Below are 21,061 nucleotides of genomic sequence, written 5' to 3'. Positions count from 1 at the left end.
ACACCTGTTCATCTAGTACTTCCTGAAGGCGGTCTTCTTTGACCTCCATCGGAAGACTAGATCAGCTTCTGTGACACATTCTCCAGGGTTTTGTTCTTCCTGAAAAACACTTCTTACACTTGCAAATAACATATCGAGTACTTGATTTAATGCCTACCCCCCTCTGATAGTTTTATAAGCCTCCAAGAGCAGACTTCTTGGCTTCTGCACCGTGTCCTCAGCTCTTAGGTGTCAGCATAAATGTTCAATATTAAGTCAATAACTATCATTATGTGTTGTAAATATTCGGAGGCAAGACTGGCACCCACCTTCGCCCTTGCTTGCCTCCACCCACTTCCTCTCCTCTGTACCCGCACACGCAGATAACATACCGGCACATCAAGCGAGTGTTACAGGCAGGCTGGGGCTTAACAACCCAGACAGGGGAGAAATGGCTCCTGGCAGCCGGTGGGGAGAGATGAAGAGGGCATTTGAGAAAGCTCCTGGGAGGGGTTGTGCTTGGAAGGCGCCTCTAGGAATTAGCCAACCTGGGCCTGTTGGGCTTAGATGAACCTGGGGCTCCGGTGGAGGGGAAGATAGAGTTAACCCTTTTCTGGTATGAAGTGTGGAGAGAGTCTAAACCGTGAGGACGAAGAGAGGCGTTTGTCCCAAGAAATGCCACTCTCTTACCTGAAGCCGAGAGCTACAGAAGTTGCTGACCAAGGAGCGAGGATCCCGAGCTGGCTTCGGGCAGCGTCACGGTCACGTTTTCCAAACTGTTACAAAGCCTCCTTGGTGAAGAACTGACCTTTAAGTTTACATCTGAGTGACTCTGGCCGCAGCGTTTCTCATGATGAGAAGGTCTTAAGCCCTTGCTGTCCTGTTTCATGAGAGTTGAGGTTTCCTCTACCATTTCTTTTTTTTAAAAAAAATTTTTTTTCAACGTTTTTTATTTATTTTTGGGACAGAGAGAGACAGAGCATGAACGGGGGAGGGGCAGAGAGAGAGGGAGACACAGAATGGGAAACAGGCTCCAGGCTCTGAGCCATCAGCCCAGAGCCTGACGTGGGGCTCGAACTCACGGACCGTGAGATCGTGACCTGGCTGAAGTCGGACGCTTAACCGACTGCGCCACCCAGGCACCCCTCCTCTACCATTTCTTAATGAAATGCTTCAAAAATGACTTTGCAATCAGAAAGGGACAGCCGATCGCTTCTTGTTCGGTGATTCTGCGTCCCGCGAGCCGGGATGAGCCGAAAGGGATTGGAACATGACAAGGAAGAAGTTGGCTGACCAGCCCTGGGTGTGTTTGTACTCACTCTTCCCACTGAAAGGATGGCCTGGCCTCCCCGCTCCTCCTCTAGCCTCCAGCTTGCACTTGTGTTCTTTCCAGAGCCTTGAGAGACGCCCCACGCTGGTGACATCACTTTATGACTATCATCATCCACCCATCTTCCGGGAAATAGCAGCAGAGTGAGGGTTAGGAAGAAACATGTCCGAAAGGTCTGCATACTGAATGGTCCAAGAAGCGCATAAGTATTTTTAGATGATTCCCCAATCATGGGCTACTTGACCTTCTGGATGTGTGGTCACTGTTCGCACGTAAAAGGGAACCAGCATATGAGCATCCAGTGCTTAAAATACTCCCTTTGTCCATGCAAAATCATCTAAGGTAGTATTTTGATCAAAAAAAAAAAAAAAACCCTCTCATTCTTCTTTGGATTTTGTTAAAGTGAGAATAAAGGTGTTTGTTTCTTGACTTCTTTCCTTTTTCCTCTGAGTCTGTTCCCGATTAACCTCATAAGCACTTCATAAATCTTGCACCTGGGTAATATAACACTGCACAGTGCTTTTTAACCGGAACATTTTGTTTTTTGGGTGGATCTGGCACTGAATTGCAGAAAGGGGCAGCGCTGGGGAACGTAGAAAGCGCTGAGCCCTGGCTGGGGCAAAGCCTGCCGGGACCGGCTGGGATTTCTGGAGCGTTCCCAGTGAGTTCTCTGTCGCAGAGTGGGGCTTCAAAGCCACCCCACGTTACTTCCCATGCCGATTTCTTGCTTTTCTAAATTTTCTGCGTCCGCTGCAATAAAACTTTATTTCTTGAGATTTTTTTTTTCCTTCCCCCAAACAGAGCTGTCTTTTATTTCCTCCCACACTCCTTCCTCTGTGCTTCTACACATACCAAGAAATTTAATTGTGAGTTTAAGTTTGCTAGGTGGTCTCTAACCAATGCTTGATTTATTGGGAATAGGGGAAATTTACTACTTATAACCTGCTTTGTCCTAAAAGGAATATGTTGTATATCACCACATATTGCACACACAAAGTAGTGAATAAAATGAAGTCATAAAAGGCTGTAAACACAGAAATTCAGGATCAGGGAAAATAGCAAATATTAAATCAAGAACATATTAAAGAAGTATATGTAGGAAGCATGTTGCCAAGCTCAGCTACCATGGTGTTTTATATTTGGCTCTGAGCTTCCTGGTAGCCAAAGGAAAAAAGGCTCAATCTAAGAAAACCCAAAGTATTGTCAGTCCACAGCAGATGCAAAGCATTTCATAAACCTTAATTTGGGAAGGCATCTCACGTAAGGGAATGGGGGCGATCGACGAATTAAAGTAACAAACAGGGTGGTGATTTTCATGGGATTATACCTGGTAACATCATTCAAGAAAAGCCAAGGCCACAACATGAATGTGCTCAGTGAGGGGTTTCCATAAAGGTAGCATGGTCTGAGAATAAGGCGTACACACAGAGGGAATAATTAGGAGAATCTGCTATGTAGCATGGGTAGGTGGAGAAATGAATATCATGTCACTTTTAGAGAGATTGTCCCTTGTGGTGGCCAACAAGAGGCATAATAAAAACCATCTGTCTAGATTGGGGACTATGTGGATGGACTGGCTGAGTTCTCACCTGGGAACACTGAGCTTACGTGTGATTCATGGGGACACATTTGACCTCTTGTGTAGATTAATGGTTTAGTTGACAGGGACTGCTTAATTTCAGAGTTGCATTATGGGGGTTTCTCAGCCCAAGTACTGCCTGTCTGGCTATGACTGAGACTTTGCCTCTCAGACGGGCCCAGAGCTTTTAACATGCCTCGGACAGAACATTAAACACCTTGTCATGCCTCAGTCCACTTAATCATTACTAATGATGATAATAAAAATGATGACAGTATTCGAGGCAGAGGCGGACAAAGGCAGGGTGGTTACTCACAGAATTGAGCAAGGTGTCAGGGCAAGAAAGCCCAGGCTGGAGAGGGAGACTCAATTCGTGCCCCAGCCCAGACGTGATTTGTAAGCTAGGTAATTCTTTCCTGGCTTCAGCTTGTCCTAGGTCACAAGGGAGGCTATCGTAGGACCTCTCAAAGTCCCCTCAGACCAGCAGCATCAACATGAATTTGACCTGGGAACCAATTACAGATGTGGGTTTGAGAATGTGGCACAACTGATGGGATGCGGTTTCCAAGTCGGCTGGTCCCCTCTCGCTCGCTCTCTCTCGTCTCTTTTTCCAATTTCTCAGAACCCAACCATGAGACAAGCCTGGACTGACCTGCCCGAGGATGAAAATCCACACAGAGGAGAGCGGAGCCATTTCTCCAGAGGCTGTCCTAGACCCGCCAGCCCCCAAGCAATCTGCTAGCTTCCCAAGAGGAATAAGTGAGCTCAGGTGTCATTAGGTGGGCCTGGCCCATCCAGAAGATACACTAAGCCAACCTACAGACTTGTGAGTGGACGCAAATGGGTATTGCTTTAAGCCACTGGGCTTTGTGGCTTTTTGTTATATAGAACTACCAAGGCAATAGTGGTTCAAAATCAAAATTTTGTAATTCTGCAATTCTAAAGGTCTTCGCTTTCATCTCTTATTAGCAATCCTGAATTCACAGGTAGCAGATTCAGGTGTGAACGTAACCGTTGCTTTATTTTTTTCTGGACTGAATTGATTTCCTCTTCCGAGCCCCTGTTCCATCATGAGGCGGGCAATTAGTTACTTAATTTTTGGTTGATTCCAGGCAATCTAGGCCAACACATTTATGGCAGATGTTATTTCTTACCACTACTCCACTTCTCTCCTTCTGAGTGAACAGGAGGACAGCACCTCCCCACCTCCTTGAAGGTAGGTGTGACCAGAGGACTGTTTTTGGCCAATGAAATGGGAGCAGGAACCGGTCACTTCTGGGAAGAAGCATTTAGGAGTTTCTGTGCAGTTGTCCGTGTTCTTTCTTTCTCTTCCTTCAACCGTGGAGGGATAGGTTGTTACATAAATGCCACAAAACTGAAGTACCTTGAATGCCAGGTTACCACATGGGGGTCTTCTGCCTCAGGGGGTTGCCTGGACCTGTACTTGGTTTTTCATGAGCAGGAAAGAAACATTTGTTTCTTAATTTTCTCACAGTTATGGAGGCTGGAAGTCCAAGATCAAGATGTCTCCAGGTTCGGTTTCTTCTGAGGCCTCTCCCCGCTTGGTGTGCAGATGGCCGCCTTCTCCCTGTGGTCCGACATGGTCTTTTCTCTATTCGTGTGTCCCCAGTGTCTCTCTGTGTGTCCAAAAAAAATTTTTTTTTTTTTTGGATAAAGAAAGCGATGGTTTTGGATTAGGGCTCGCCCAACTTAATCACTTAAACCCCATTTTAACTTAATCACTACTTTAAAGAACCCTATTTCCAATATAGTCACATTCTGAGAGGCTGGGCATTAGGACTTTGACATACGAATGTGACCCCATAAATCCTGGAAATGTACATTCTAAAGGCACTTAAGTAGGACTAGAGAGTCAGTGGACGGTTGGGGTGGGGTCAGCGCGTTGACTTTACGGTCCACTGATGGAGTGTTTAGTGTTGTGTGGTCCATACATATTACTCCTACGTTGCTTGTCCTGACCCAGACAGCTCTGTTGGCCATATCTGCATCATTCCTGGCCCTACGGAGGAAAAGCAAACCATCCTGGGCACACCGGCGTGAAGAAGCAGAATGAGAGCCTTCCCAGGCCCATCTGATTGGGGATTTGCCTAGTCATTTCTCCACTGCTTTCACACCAACTGAACTCTCTCCACAAACCTTATGCCCTTCGGATTTCACCCAGGGATCAAAGCCCAGCCCCCTCTCCTTTTGGATCCCTCAAAATTCTCTAGGGTTTCTATCATTTCCCTCCACTTGGGGGCTATTCTGGGATCTGTATGTGGGCCTAGGATTTGAGGCTCCTTCCTAGAGACCTACAGTTTCACAAGCATCTAAATCTGTTTGCCTTGGCTCTTTCTCCTCCACCTCTAATTGGGTGGGGAAAACTTGCTCTACCTAACCATATATTCTTTTGTAATTTTTTAACAAACTTTCTTTCCTTTCTGGACCTTGACACCTTTGCCCTTCAGACCCTCTACTATAAACCTAGCTGGGGGCAAGATCTGCCCATCTCCATGCATATCTCAAGATATGCCAAGTTAAATCTTTTTATTTATAAAAAGAATAAACTTTGAATGGAGAAAAGCCATGAGATGGGAAGAAATTGCCAGGAATCAAACACACCTCACTCAGCATGTCAAAATACTTACCCCTGCATCAGAATAAATAAGTTTGCCCTAATAAGATTTCTTTTTCTTAACACCAAGAAATAAGTCTAAAGTCCACTTTGAAGGAATTCAGCTTTCACAGTGAGAAGTCGACACCTTTGACTTCAAAGGCAAGTTCAGGGTCCAGAAAAAAGGGGAAAGTGACCTGATTTTAGCTGACCATTGAGAAAATTAAAGTAGTTCATTTGGATGCAGTGTTTGAAATATAGTGCAGAAAGTCAAATATTTCAATATAAGAGCAACACTGATAGTGCACAAATATTATGAATGCTTCCAAGCAAAGTAAGAACATTCTGAGTGCAGAAATGAATTTGTGATCGATATAAAGAAGAAGGATGAATAGAGAATGATCTATAGCGTTTGTCTGAAACATTGTAAAAATGTATCTGAATACCGGTTTCCCCCAATTTCATTCGCTGTGAATCACTACATGAAAGATGTGTCCAAGTTAATGAGAGCCTAGGAATCCTTTAAAAATAAAAAGTTTAACTCTCTAGGAGAGTTTTCTCCTTAGGGTCAGCTGGGTCCTATATGTTGAGATTAGGATGCTTAACACCTGGATTCTCATTCTCCCCCATGAAACCTCACTCTCCACTGTCATTTAGTCATTTGGCTTTGAAGGTTGCTCTGTCTCTGTTGCCATGACTCAGCTCTGCCAGCATAGAGAGAAAGCAGCTCTAGGCAGTAAGTGAGTGGTCGTGGTTGTGTTCCAATAAAACTTTATTTACAAGAAGAATAGGCAGTGAGCTGGATTTGGGTCTCAGCCTGTCATTTGTGATTCCTGGTCTACTGACCCCTTGGTCATCATTGGGTGTGGGCGTAGTGGAACTCTCCTCATAATGGGAAAATGTCATTTTCTGGTGAGTTCTCATTTCCATCCTCATTTAAAAAAATTTTTTTTTAAATTTTTAAAAATCTTTATTTGTTTTTGAGAGAGAGAGGCAGTGTGTGAGCAGGGAAGGAGCGGAGAGAGAGACACACACAGAATGCAAAGCAGGCTCCAGGCTCCGAGCTGTCAGCACAGAGCCTGACGCGGGACTCGAACTCACGAACTGTGAGATCATGACCTGAGCCGAAGTGGGACGCTCAACCCACTGAGCCACCCGGGCACCCCTACATCCTCATTTTAAATTTCTAAATGCTCCGTCTTTCTTCTTTCCTCCTGTGGCTCAGGGACCTATATGTTGAAAGAGCAGCTGGCGTGAGATGAGCAGGTGAATTCTATTTTGGATTATTCTGGTAGTTCAGTAGAAAGCATCACCTAGATTGATGTGTGTATGTGTGGGGTGGGGGTGAGGGTGGGGGCGGGAGCAAAGCACCTACTTGCTGTGAAACAGAATGAGGTAACATTTCTTGTAAAGAAGAGCTGGGCTGCAGGCTTGCTGGGTTCTTGCTTGCTTTCAGCCTCGTTTTCTTCTGTTCACGGTCCCTGGAAGCTCCTCAAATGTGGCCCATTCTCTCCAGAATGTGTATCCTGTGAAAAGGCTAAACGATACCTAACACGAGCCAACCTAACACGACCAAGGGCATTTTCTTTTACCAGAGGCTTTCCAAATATTTTCATATTTATTTTCTTCTGATTATAATACCTATATTTGTTTCTTATCAAAATTTGGCAACTACTGGAAAAGTATGTTTGACAAACTACCATTTATTGTCTCTTTTATTCAGCACTGTGCAAGTCATTTTATGTGTGTGTGTGTGTGTGTGCGTGCATGTGCATTTACATCTCTCTCTCTCACACACACACACACACACACACACACGCAATCCTAAAGACTCATGACAAATTGTTAAGGTAGCTAGTTTCAGGCAGAAGAAATTTGAGGCTATTGCCCAAAGTATATTGGAGGTGGAATTCAAACATAGTTGTCTGATTGCAAAACTCCCATTTGAGTTTCCCAGGGTACTACACTACCTTTAAGAAGACAGAAAAAAATAAGCACCTGCAGTCTCCCTCAGGGAAAACCGGGGTTACTTTTTTGCTGTTTTTCCCTCCCTGCCAAGGTTTTCTGTGTTTCCTTCTGTTTTTTAAAGCCTGGTTGAGATCCTGCTGCAAAGAATAATTTTATTTCCTTGTTGTTTTTCACTCTACATGATTATTTGTCATTTGTTGGTTGGTGACCCTCCCGGGAGCTTGCCAGGTATCGTCTGAGACTGGCCTTTGTATTCCGAGGCCCTGGAGAGACCGAAAAAAGAGGCAGGCAACTCCAGGTTGATAGGTGGCAGTTTTAACCAGCAGAGGGAACTTTTACACATGAGGCGTGTGTTAGGCGAGACAAATGGTAGCAAGACAAATGGGTCGTTGCACCTGCCAGCCAAATCTAAAAAGTTTATAAAGAGGCCCTGACTGGGCTCAGTCACGTGCCTGTGTTCTCACTATCCCATCACTATCTCACGGTTATGTCCTTGGAGCAGACCCTGGGAGCAGGGACGGCAAGCAGAACCCGTATTCCAAGGACAGGGGAGGGGCCGAGGAGCCCCCGAGTTCCCTGGGACCGGCGCACGGGTCACCCGGTGGTCACGACTTTTTGATGACCTTCCCCGACCCATTCCCAAACCTCTTTGTGAGTATCCCTTTCATGGTGTGTACTATTTTTTTTTTTTTTCATTTGGTATATTGCAATTTCTTTCACCAACTCCCCTCTGTCGAACATTTCAGTTATTGCTAGACTTTCACTGTTTTAAACAAAGAGGTAATGGACGCCTTTGAGTGTGAAACATGTGAAACTTCAAAACTCTGAAACGTTTTCAAGAAACCGACAAATACTGTTCTGTAAAAGGGGCAGCTGAGGTCAATGAGACAGACACTTGCTTTGGGGGCACCCCAAAGTCTTAGTTACTGAGAAAAAAAATAGTATTTCGGTGCAATATTTGGAAACGAAATCTAAATGAATGCCCAAAGTCCATGACGAGCAAAATGGCAACGTTTTAAATAAAGGCAGGGTCAGTACGGCAGATTTTTCCTTTAGTCTTTGGCTCCAGTATGGCTCGGCACATGGTCTGTTACTGCTCCAGTCCTGGCTGAGGTGGCATAGTTGCGTTTGGAAGGAGGTACCTGGAACCAACTTTATTCCTATTGTTGTGCTCTCCCGGAAGCTATCTGTTGGGTGTTTTCCCCTGAGAAGGGGTGCAGGGTGGTGGGTGTTCGCAAGGGTGCTGGCGAAGGCTGCCTGATTTCAACCCCCAACTGTGCCACTTACGTCACCCACTTGGCCAGAATACTTCCGCTCTCCGGACCTTGCTCTCCTGATGTTCTCCATGGTGATGGTGATGACCCTTCATGCCTTCCATTGCTGGGAGGACTTAGCGAGTTACGAGTGGGCCCCTTCTCCCAGCCGGTGCTTAGCTTGTGATGAAGAGTCAAGAGATGCAAGTCCTTCTACAGCCAAGGTGTAAGCCTGTGCCCCCAGGCTGAAGGTAGCCCACAGGTCTGCTTGCTTCCTTCCACGGGGCGTTGTTAGATGAAAACAAGACATTAGTTGCCAGAATTGTAAAATCACCAGGTTGCACGTTAAAAAAAAATCCTACGAAAATCAGAAGATCTGGCGACCTGCTTGGTGGTCACATTTGGCCAGATCTGCCAACCAGTAGATTTCTTTTTTTATTAATTTAATTTTTTTTTTCAACGTTTATTTATTTTGGGGACAGAGAGAGACAGAGCATGAACGGGGGAGGGGCAGAGAGAGAGGGAGACACAGAATCGGAAACAGGCTGCAGGCTCCGAGCCGTCAGCCCAGCGCCCGGCGCGGGGCTCGAACTCACGCGAGATCACTCGAGATCTCGCGAGATCGTGAACTCCCGGACCGCGAGATCGTGACCTGGCTGAAGTCGGACGCTTAACCGACTGCGCCACCCAGGCGCCCCCAACCAGTAGATTTCTTTAGATGAAATGAATTCTCCCCAGTTCACCCCAGACCATGGCTGTCAGATTTTGAAATTAAAAATACAGAACACCAGTTACATTTGAGTATCAGATACCTGAATAATTTTTTAGTGTAAGTATATCTCATGCGATATTTGAGACATATTTACACTAAAAAACTTACGACTTAAAGATTTCTCCTGAAATATTAAAAATGCTTCGTTTGTCTGAAATTCAAATGTAGCTGGGTATCCTGTGTTTTATCTGGCAAGCCCTCCCTGCCCCCCACACCAGCTTTACTGGTCTGTCATCCCACTTGACTTCTGTGGTCAGCGGTTCAGACCAGGCATGACTCTAGGCTATGGAGCTAAAATTCCAGGCAGAGGTCATCTCTGACAAGCTGCACGGAAGTGTGGTCACTGAAGTGCAGTTTTTAGCTGTTTAACGAACTTTCTTCAAGCTTGGGGGCCTTCGCTGCCTAGGTGTGGTGGAACAGGTGCAAGGAATAAATAAAATCATCTAACGCTGGCTCAGCACCGCTGGGTGAGTCCCCTGGGCAGGTGCTTATGTGTGTGAGCGAAGTGAGATGAACCCCCAGCACTCGGTGAGCCTTTGTCTTTCTCTCGCCGTCGCTGGAGTGTTTTCAGATAGAGAACCAGGTCTGAAAACATCCCTGTGGAAACAGCAGCCATTTTTTTAGGACCAGGACACGAAGGATGGTGATGTTTTCCTTACATCAGGTTGCGAGACCTTGCCAAGGATCTCTACTTATGTCTCTGTTTGATGGAAGAGAGAGGTAGGTACCTCTAACAGGACTGCTCTGCACACGGACTGAAGATTCTATTCTCTCTCTGGCTTCCAGCAAGGGGAAACATGCAGGCCTGAGCAGGAGAGCAGAGATTAGCTAGAACAGGTGTCTCAACCTTGGCACCATTGGCCTTGGGGTTGGATATTTTTTTGGCATCGGGGGCTGTCCTGAACAATGAAGGATGTTCAGCAGCATCTCTGACCCTCACCTCCTAGATCCGAGTCCCTCCCACTCCCCACCCACCCCAGTGTGACAACCAAAAACACGTGCCCATATTTCTAAATGTCACCTGGGAGACAGATTCTCACCTAGTAGAGAACCGCTGTACTGGAAATATCACCACGAGGCTAAATTAGGGCACAGATGCCTCCAAGACCGGGGGGGTAACCTCACTGTGAGAGCCAAATTTAAGGTCATGGGGGTGGGTGGGCACCTAGAGCTGAAGTTCAGTGATGAAGGTTGTTGGCCAAGTTAACCTCTTCTGCGGGCAGAATTTGGGCTAAGAGGATCTAGTCTGTAACAATCCCAATGGACAAATTAGCTTAGTTACTGTTTGGTTTATGGTACTAGTGATTATGTATTTCACCTCTGTGCGTTTACCGCTCCTTGGATGCCTCTCTCGTTCTCTCTTCAGCCCTAATCTCTCACCCCCACAAGTGCCCTGTAGACCACTGCTTCTCAGCCAGTGACTCCCCCCCCCCCCCACCCTGGCAACGTTTAGCAATGTCCGGAGACATTTGTGGTTGCCACCACTGAAACATGCATGATGGGTAGAAGCCAGAGATGCCACTGAACATCCTGCAATGTGCAGCACAGCCCCCCACAACAAAGAATTTTCTGGTCCCCAATGTTCACACTCCGGAGGCGGAGACACCTGGCCATAGTAGGAGTGAATATATACGCTCACCTAAACAGTCCAGGAGAGCCTTTGCTACGCAGCCCAGGCACCTGGGGGTTCATGGGACTCGTCTTAAATTCACATCTGGGCATGGGTCAGTATTCAGACTCTATGGAGGGACATTTTCTCTCCTTCCCATGTTGCACTTGTGCCCAGAAATGGCAAGACCAGCAATACTGTGAGGATCTAGGTTCTTATGGAACCGTTCCCTTCTTTCTTTGGGGGTTTGGGTACTTTACAGAAGTTCACCTGGGTCTCAGATTCGTACCTGATCCTAATCTCTGCTGAACACCATCAGATAAAGAGATTCTCCTAACTCGTTGAGGACAGTGCAGAAGTTTAACAGGTCTGGTGAGGAGAGAAGACTACCGGCGGCTCGGGGAGAAAAACAGACCAACTCAGTTTCCATACACAGCCTTTTATCACCTCAACATCATGATCAAAACACCATTTCCACTGTTTACGTGGTTGCAAAAGGGAACAGCTTTGACCACCTGTGTTTGATCGCGTTCCTGATACACCCCTCCCCCAGCACCTTGTGCCTTCTGTTCCCTTTGAAATATTATTTGGTTCCATCTTTTTTTTTTTTTTTTTTCCTGCTGGGACTCTGTGTTTCTCTCTCTCTCTCTCTCTTTGTGTGTGTGTGTGTGACCACAATTGTAGTTTCAGTAAATAAAACGGCTGCTTGATAACGTGGAACGGCCCAGCGCTTAACTCTGCCCTTGGAGATCCTTTACATCAAACCAGCGATCAAAAAGTGGTGCAGATAAAATTTGTCATCAGGGATTTCCTACAAAAGAATTACAGTGGAGAAATGGCCTGATCGATACTATGGATTTTCACTGCAGGGGCTGGTGGTCCAATTGCTGTGAGACACTCACACAGATAAAAGGGCATGGCCACCACTCTGTCACAGACTGCTGACTCAGCAAAAGCTTGGCAGGTATTTATAGGCCGGAGTGATACAGAATTATCACCTTGCAGTGCCCGGCGCGTGTTCCTTCTGAGATTGCCTTCCTTTATGGGATTGCTAAATGCAGGTGAATGGAAAAATGATGGCTAACAGCTGTCAAAATGCAACAGAATGAAGTACTTAAATCTTTTTTTATCCATTAAAAGGGTAACAACCATACATATATCATGGCACAGACGTTGTAATGATATTTGGGGGCTGGTAAACGAGGGGGTAATAAACAATGCATGTTCTGATCAGAAGAGCAGAGGAAATAGACTTGGGGGTGGGGGGGGGGGGAGAAAGGCCGGGCTTCCCTGAAGCCTTATAATTACTTTAATGGTTGAACATTATCTAACAGAAGGAAAACAGAATTACATTTGCGTCCCAGTCTTTGGAGACCCGCTTTCCCCTTAGTTGGCATTTTGAAGGCATGGAACTATTCCCTAAAACACTTAACCAGGCTCACTGCGTTCTGAAATGACTGAATTTCGTGTATGCTAGGTTAATTAGAGCATGCGCAAGACCAGTAATTTATTGTTAAGATTCTCCAGGTGTAAGGCCTGGGGTCCGGTGAGAACTTCCCCTTGTGTGTTTCCAACCTCTGTGCTCTGGCTGAATTTCAGATGTGCCGGGGGGTGAAACTTTGAAGGCGGAGGAGCGCGGACGTAGCTTCTCTCCCACGGAGTGTGGTTATTCCCGGAGGAGAAGTCCCATCAGCCGGTCGCCGGAGCTCTGGAGTTCCTTAGCCATTACTTACATAAGGTAGGTAATTGCCCTGATTCCCAGTTAATGTTTCCTCGAGGAACTCCTCTGGAAAAATCTTACTAGCCCCTAAAACATCCATCTTGTATTTGTCTTACTTTTTAGTTAGTGGGAATCAACTTCCAGGAAGATTTGAAATACCTCTTATGGTTCCCCTGTAGAATCCTGGCTTGTTTGAAAATATGCTGCATTGTGCCTTACACATCCCTTTCCCTAAAATATTTTACTCAGTTTTCAGTGAACCATTTTTGGTACACTTGAACATTGAAAGAAGACTCTTGTCCTTATTCTCAATATTTAAAAAGTATTGCAAGGCAAAAAGGGAAAAAATATATATATAGGACGTCATCAATGAGCAGGCCTCTTGACAGTAATGAATGCCCCATTTCTTGAACACCTGCGGTGAGTTAGGCCTCGTGCAGGGTGTTGAAGAAACGCAGTGAATGAAAACAGGCTTTCAAGTTAGGGAGTTTACGGAGAGGAGGACAAGGGAAGATATTTATTGAACAACTACTTTGTGCCAGGCCCCTGGCGTATGTTATAATGAAACAGCAAACAGCTACAAAATGCCAGACGGACTCGTAAGTGTTCTGTTGACTTGTCTGCTCCTCATCACAGCTCTGGGAGGCAGTGTTATTACCACGCCCGCTTCACAGGTGGAGAAACTGAGGCGTCAGAGAGGTTGAGTAATTTGACCAAGGTCATGTGGCCAGGAAGTGGAGGAGCTGGAATATAACACAGGCTGTCTGACTCAAAGGTTCAGATTCCCAGGGTTCCCTGGTGGCTCAGTTGGCTGGGCATCCGACGTCCGCAGGGGTCATGATCTCACGGCTCGTGAGTTCAAGCTTGCCCATCCGGCTCTGTGCTGTCAGGGCAGAGCCTGCTTTGGGGCTTCTTCCTCCCGCCCTCTACCCCCTGCCCCTTCCTGCTTGCGCTCTCTCTCTTAGAAATAAATAAATCTTAAAAAAAAAAAAAAGGTTCAGAGTCCCTACTGCAGAGCTACCCGGCTTCTCCCTGCCTGGAAACTTTCTCCTTTTATCCTTACGAAGGTCCCACGAAGTAGGCGTTCCTTACTGAGTGACTGAGAAAATCTCACAGGCTCACGAAAAGTGAGCGTTTTGCCCGGCCAGCTACTCGCAGAGCTGGGATCTGAACCCAGGCACACCTGCCTTGACATTCCCTGCTGGTTGACTGTGTGTCATTTACAGAGGACCCACCAAGCCAGCAAGGCTCTGCAGCTCGTAACTTCAAAAAACAAAAGTCAGGGAGTGCAAGCCATAACCTGCAGTCCAGGGAAAAGAATTTAATTTCAGGAAGCATGCCACTGCCTGGAAGGAACATTAACAAGACTGTTGTACCCAGATCGTCCCTGGCCAGCGTCGGGTAGGACTCAAAAATGTAACCGGCACCTTCCGGAACTGTCCGTGGGGAAATCATCTTTGTGCCTGTTTGAACTGCCTTATGGGAGTTTACTGTCACTGGCAATAAACACAGATGAAGGGGGGGGGGGATAAGAAAACAAAAGGGAAAAATAGAAGCAAAAAATGCACCAGAGTGAAAAAAATATCCATAAACGCGTTGTTTTTTTGGTCTCTGTAGTTTCTCTGATGTGCACAAAGGAAATAGATGGAATAAAATCACATCTCAGGAACACCAACATAAATCCCCCCTTGCTTTGACAAGTACGTAATTTTCTTCAGAGATGCTCTTCACGTCTGGAGAGTTATGAGCCAATTTCATTCCCATCTGACAAATTTACAAAGAAACATTAGAGGAAAGGGATTAGGAAAGCGAGAAATCTTTATAGACTTTTTCCTCGGGCTGTATTTCCCTTCCATCTTTTGGCTCTTCCTTGAGGACCATGCATGAGCGACTCACACAGGACGGCCCCCATAACTGAGAGCTCAGCTGAGGCACAAAATGAGACATGTGCTTTCAATTAGCAAATGGTATTTACACGATTGGGGGGTGAGAGGCGGGACGGGGGGGGGCGGGAAGAGCGTTATTGACAAATATTTAGATGAAGTCTCGAAAGTATCGTGCAAGGTGGTATTTGTAAAATTTGACTTTTTTGTGAGAAATACAGGGAGAGAGAGAGAGAGAGAGAGAGAGGGAGAGAGAGAGAGAGACAGAAGAAGGGAGGGAGGGAAAACTGAGTGGTCTAAGGGGGTTTATACTGGAGATAAGCATTCCAGAAAGATAACAATAAAGGATTGATTATTGCAAAGCATACATTTTCCCCCCCTCCTGGTAGGAGCATAGGTTCTAAGAGGAACGTGGAGCTTTTTTGACCTTTAAAAAAAACTCCATTGCCAATTTCATTTTACAGTGTTTAGAGTGACCGGCTGTGTACTTTGCCCAGAACTGTCCTGGTTTCTGAACTGAAAATCACGGGTGGTGGGAACCCTCGCCTCCCAGGCGAACTACGAGGGTCGGTCGGTCACCCGTACTTGATGCCGGTGGTTCCCGCCCACGTTGCGTGAGTTTTTGGCCGTTGTTAATTCTCTTCAATACTTGCAACCTTGGATTGTTCACTTTTTGGCTTTATTAACCAGCAGAGTTGGTGCGCGTGCTCTGCCGCACACACACTTAAATACACATACGTATGTATCTTGGTCAGTTTGAGATTCTAGCAAGAATCTTCGATTAAGGTCACCGTGAGGGCTTAGAATTTTGATGGAAAAATCATACCAGTGCTCAGAAGTTCAGGAAATGTATTCCTTTCCTGGAGTTGAGATTAAACATAATATAATGCAGATGCTGTTGGATGCAGAGCCCAGATGACAAATGTTTTATAACAGGGACTTAGGGAACGGAGTAAAGTAAGAGATACATCGCTTCCAAGGCCTTCGTTGAGAGCCGCAAAGCACTCATAATACTGGATGTATAATTTGGCAGGAGGAAGGTGAGATATTTGTGTGTGTATTGGCATTGTATATTTTTCAGAGGGTCCAATCGGATTTATGGTGGTCTTGTTGATAATTCATTCACCTTACAAGAGAGTGAAATGGAACCTCATTTGTGTAACTAATTTCAGCTTTCTGTTCCAAAACGTGCCCACTGCTGCCACTATTCAAGTTGTTTGCATTCTTAAAAAAAAAAACAAAAAACAAAAAACAAACCTCTATCTTTGGCAACGCTTTACTATTTTTCTTTTTTGAAAGTCACAAGAAAATCTCTATTGTTTACCTTCATGAGAAATGGCGATTTGTATTGATTGGAATGAGGTGTTCCCAGCCTTCAGAGTGGAAGAGAGACAAACATTTCCTTTGCCTGCAAGAATCCTCAAAGGTCTTGCATTTGGGGGTTCAGTTCAGGATCCCCAACCCACGTGTGGAAGTGTAATTTGGGTTTGATCTCTCTTGAAACTCTTACAATAAAATGCTCCCTTTGGTCTGACTGCTGAACATGAAAAGTGGTGCTTCTCTGGACAAGGAGTCTTTGTGCCCAAGCTCAGAAAGAGAAACAGTGACAAGGGGTGCCCATCAATAGAAAGTCCCAGAATGGAAGAACAGGGATGTTGTGAGGTGTCTGACCTGCCTGACCTCTGGAAAACCTGTCCCGCAGTAGGTGGGGGACATTCCATCCTCATAGAGCTGATGGAACTTGCAGATGGCTCTTCACTTAACAAGGGAGCTGAGGTACAGCGTTGCCGAGAAATGAGATTGATCGTGATGAGAGAAATAAAAATTTAAAATATCCCCTGGTGGGGAAAATTTTTCTTTTTATTTCTGCATTTGGATCTTTTAAATACTGTAACTTTTGGGGGAAAGTTATTGAGACATAAAAGGAATATTTGAACTGCTTTGGAGTTTATGATAACCACAGTATAATACATTATCTTGAAAGCCTTTATAGTATGCAGTTACAAACTTCCAGGAAATCTATTAAAATGCAGCATTAATTAACATAAACTTTTTATAGTGTTACTAATATTCTGCAAACAACTAAGAGTTTAAAAGCCCTTTTTTACAGGCATTTCTTGCTGCCTATACACCATGATCAGAGTGAGTTATGGGGAACACTAACGGAAAGAGAGAAATGAATTTTCGCTGATTGTCCTGAACGGGATATTCACCTTCAGTATCTGCCTTGAATTTGCACAAGTGTAAAGACAAAACTTGCCTATTTGCCTCGTACTTTCTATATGCTTAGGCACCTGATCATAGGCAACACGCTGATGTTTCACTCCCCATTCTTCCAAGTGATGGTAAATAGCATCTCTGAAACAACTTTCGAAGTGAAAGCAGCTCCTTGAACTCTGCGTGACTGACTTTGGCCGTGTCCCCTCCCGCCACGTTGGCCATGTCACTGTCTTACCGTGCTGCAGATTCCATTTAGACACTCAGGGGTATGTCAAGCGGTCACAGACACCGAAGCGGTATTTTTATTTTTTTGACGTCTGCTTCCGGGTGGCGCTGGTAAATCTCCCAAACCTGAGTCGTGACCTTTTTTAGAGGGATGTTTTTCATTTCTGTTTTGAATCCCAGAGGGGAGGAGGCATTTCAATATCTATGCCCAAAGGGCACAACTGTCTCCACGCAGGAGCGGAATGAAGATGAGCCGGCCCGGAATTATCCAGCCTTAATTACTCCCCAACTACCCATGCTTTGCTGCGTCCGCTCAGACACAGATGGGAGGGGAGGGTCCCTAGCTTGCCTCCTCTGCCAGTCCTCTGTAAATACTGCAGCTACGATTCCAGCCAACTCCTTAGTTTCCTAAGGAATTCCATGATTCCAGCTATGATTCCTTCGTTTCCCAGGTCTTTGGTGTCATCTGGGTAAGACTGACGATGTTTCAATTTTAGTTATCTTCTTCGAACGACACGCTAGCTTTACTCTTTCAAAATTTTTTTTTTTGTTTTTCCAGGTTTCTTTCTTTGGGCTGTAGAATCTTTCAAAAGTGCCTTGCCATATTTTGCTTTTCCCTCTTCCTTCATGGCCTGATGATTCTCAATCCATACGGCACCAAGATTCTGACCTGCCAATCATAAAAACGCATTGTTACGCACATGCACCGTTCTCTGTGTGTGTTTCCGCCATTAAGTCTCTCGCGTGTGGATCCAACGGATATTTATTAAGTGTGTATCACATGCCAGGTGTTACGGAAGTGCCGGTGAACGTGACTGATGAGCTTGTCTCCTCGTGGGGGCAGCCATCGCAAAGGGCGAGCAATCGAACGAATAACAGGGTGTGAAATCTGTCGAGGAAACACCCTGATGCTGTAATTGGGTGTCGCCGGCGGGGCACTTGAGGCAGGGTGGCGAGGGACATCTTCTGCAAGGTGGTCCCATCATGGCTGCAACCTGAGTGATGAGAAGCAGCTTGTGACGCGCACACCCGGGGACCAGTGTTGCCGGCAAATGGAGCGCCAGGTGCACAGGTCACGTGGGAACTCTCCCGGCGTGTTTTGGCCAGAGCGCTCAGGCTAGTGTGGCTGGTTCCGGGTGAACAGAGATGTCAGAGAGGTGGGAGATACGCAGTGTCTGTGATGATAACAGCTTCCATTGATCAAGGTGGGCACTTAGAGTGCATTACCTCTATACCTTGCAGGGAGAAGATTATTGTCACGTTTAACAGGTTCAGAGAGGTAATGTGACCCCTCCAGGGTCACACGGCTAATAAGTACCGGAGTTGGAATTCAAATGCAGGTTCGTCTGATTCCAATATTTGTACACACACACACACACATATGTTGCGTACTTAATATGTGCTTGGCGCTTTGTGAGAGTTGACGGGAAAATAGTGGACAAAATAAAAGTCTGACCCTCATGGGGCTCACCTCCAGTAAAGGGAATCTGAGAAGAACTAACTGTAGTTTGTCAGATTGTGGAAAGTGCTGTGGAGTTGGACGAACCAGGGTAAAGACCTGGAGGGGAATCCGTGGAGCTTGGGTTTCTCTCTTATGTAAGAATTTCAGAAAAGGCCTCAGTGATAAGGGGGTCCCTGAGCCCAGATGTGAAGTGACAGCAAGCCAGTGGGCTCTCCAGGAAGAGCAGTCCAGGCAGAAGAGCAGCGAGGGGAGAAAACTCTGGAATGGGCATGCGTGCGGCACGTTGGAAGAAAAGCAAGGATATCGGGGTGCTAGATTCAAGTGAACGAGGGGGAGAACAGGAAACCTGGTGGGCCGTTGCAAGGATGTAGGCTTTTACTCTGAGTGAGGTGGGACTCGTTGGAAAGTGTTGAACAAAAGGAGGCCGTGGTAGCAATTGTTTTTCTTTGCTTTGCTTTATTAAGTGTATTTACTAATTTAAAAAAAATTTTTTTTTAACGTTTATTGATTTTTCAGACAGAGAGAGACAGAGCATGAACAGGGGTGGGTCAGAGAGAGAGAGGGAGACACGGAATATGAAACAGGCTCCAGGCTCTGGGCTGTCAGCACAGAGCCCGATGCGGGGCTCGAACCCACGAACCGTGAGATCACGACCTGAGCTGAAGTCAGACGCTTAACCGACTGAGCCACCCAGGCGCCCCTTTTTAAAAAATTTTTTTTTTAACATTTATTGATTTTTGAGACAGAGACAGGGCATGAACAGGGGTGGGTCAGAGAGAGAGAGGGAGACACAGAATATGAAACATGTATTTACTAATTTTGAGAGAGAGAGACAGAGAGAGAGCAAGGGAGAAGGGACAGAGAGAGGGAGAGACACAATTGCAAGTAGGTTCCATGATGTCTGTGCAGAGCTGGGTGAGGGACCCAAAGTCATGAACCGTGATATCATGACCTGAGCTGAGATCAAGAGTCAGACGCTTAACCTACTGAGCCACCCAGGTGCCCCAGCAATCTGGTTTTCACAGGATTCGTCTGAAAACTGGGTAAAATGTAGACCATTGAGGGGGGTAAGGCAGAAGTAGAAAACCAGGTCAGGTACCGTGGTGGCTGGGAGTAGCACTGTGGCAGTGAAATGGTGAGAAGGGGGTAGACTTACGATATGTTTCAAAGTAGAGCGAACAGAATTTGCTGTTGATTGCGCGGTGAACCCTGAGAGAAAGAAGTCATGGACGGCACCACGTTCCAAACAATGAGAAGGATGAAGTTGCCATTTACCGAAAGGGACAAAAATCACGGGGCATGGGCCTATTTTGGGGGGGACAGGTAAAAGAATTTGGTATTCGCCCTCCCATCGTGTTCCACGTCTTTATTTATACTGTCACGGATACCTCTTGTTTTTGAGAAGTGGGTCAGCTGATGGGCAGACATTATTTGAGTAGAAGAGCGTCCACATTTCTCCTCTTTCTAAAAAAAAAAAAAGTTGGGTTTAAGTCAAGTGGGAGGGGTGGGGCATATCGCTAAATTAGAAACATTAGAAACACAATGACACATGAACCTATACCTGTCCAATGAACCCATTTCAAGGGCAGATTCTCCCCGAGACCTGCTGGTTTGGGAATCTGGTACTAGAGCTTGGAAGAGTTGGGCGTATCAAAGGGAAGTTTTGTTTTGTTTGGCTTCTAAAAACATATCTGTAGAGGGGCGCCTGGGTGGCTCAGTCGGTTAAGCGGCCGACTTCAGCGCAGGTCATGGTCTCACAGTTCGTGGGTTCGAGCCCCGCGTCGGGCTCTGTGCTGATGCCTCCGAGCCTGGAGCCTGCTTCCGATTCTGTGTCTCCTTCTCTCTGCCCCTCCCCTGCTCATGCTCTGTCTCTCTCTCTCCTTCAGAAATAAATAAAAACATTAAAAAAAAAATTAAAGAAAAAGTATCTGTAGTACATCAGCTATCTCTCCTACCCTCCTTGACTAGGTAGTTATTTGGGGGAATGACAAAAAGAATGTGTCCATTTGGGACTGGGGCAAGAACTAGCTAGAGGAGCTCCCTTTACTTCTTTGCCAGAGATAGATGTTGAGATTTCGTTCGTAATTCTCTTCTTGTCTTCACGGACCCAAGTCTTCAGGCAGAAAGCCATTCGTGACTTCTGGAAAGGAGCCTAGGCACAAGTTTCCTGGGTTTTAGTACGGGGCTGGGGAGAGCAAGGAAGAAATGGAGAGGTATTTATGCAAAACCCAGACTGTGTTCTGCCCGTGTCTGAGGTGTGCAGGGAGCTCTTGCTGGCCGGTCTGCAAGCCAAGACGCGAAGAAAGGCCATGCTTCTCACTGAAGGGCGGTTCCTTGACGTCACCAAGGGCATCCAAGGTCAAGGTTATGAAATCTCTTGCCTAGCAGAGCATTCCCCAAGGCCTTGCGTGGTGAGATGGTCTCTCACGAGGACTCAGGGCTGCTTC

General features: G+C 46.1%; 1 long non-coding RNA gene across 2 annotated transcripts in view; it reads left to right on the top strand.

Annotated features, from left to right (window-relative positions):
• The window catches only part of LOC125161497 (uncharacterized), a 193,463-nt gene that overhangs the window by 27,863 nt on the left and 144,539 nt on the right, over positions 1-21,061 (top strand). For both annotated transcript variants that reach the window (XR_007150640.1, XR_007150639.1), the window contains exon 4: positions 12,704-12,842. This is a non-coding gene — a long non-coding RNA (uncharacterized LOC125161497). The remainder of the gene's footprint in view (positions 1-12,703; positions 12,843-21,061) is intronic.

Source organism: Prionailurus viverrinus, chromosome A3 (assembly GCF_022837055.1).
Source record: "Prionailurus viverrinus isolate Anna chromosome A3, UM_Priviv_1.0, whole genome shotgun sequence".
Classification (NCBI taxonomy): domain Eukaryota; kingdom Metazoa; phylum Chordata; class Mammalia; order Carnivora; family Felidae; genus Prionailurus; species Prionailurus viverrinus.
Note: the sequence above shows the minus strand (reverse complement) of the source record. Positions and strands in the feature narration are given on the sequence as shown.